Below are 354 nucleotides of genomic sequence, written 5' to 3'. Positions count from 1 at the left end.
TCCTTCTCCCTCTCCCTCTCCTTCTACTTTTCTTTCTCTTTCTCCTTTTTTTCCTCCTCTTCTTCTAGGTCAGTCATGTAATCTGCAGTTTGCCATCACACTTACTTTCCCTATCAACTTACATTAGGCCAGCTTCACTTACCTTCACTTATCTACAGTCTGGGATATTTCTGTCTGAAGACAATGTATTTTAAAACTGTTTCAGGGAGCATTGCCTTGGTCAAAACGAATAAAGTTTAGGAGTGGCATTTTAGATATTTGTTCTCTACCTCAGAGTTTCAAAGCAGGTCACGTGCAGAGAATCTATATTTAAATGACCTCATCATTTTGAGACCTAGAATAAGAAATACAGGT

Source organism: Pteropus medius, unplaced genomic scaffold (genome assembly GCF_902729225.1).
Source record: "Pteropus medius unplaced genomic scaffold, Ma_sr-lr_union100, whole genome shotgun sequence".
NCBI lineage: Eukaryota > Metazoa > Chordata > Mammalia > Chiroptera > Pteropodidae > Pteropus > Pteropus medius.
Note: the sequence above shows the minus strand (reverse complement) of the source record.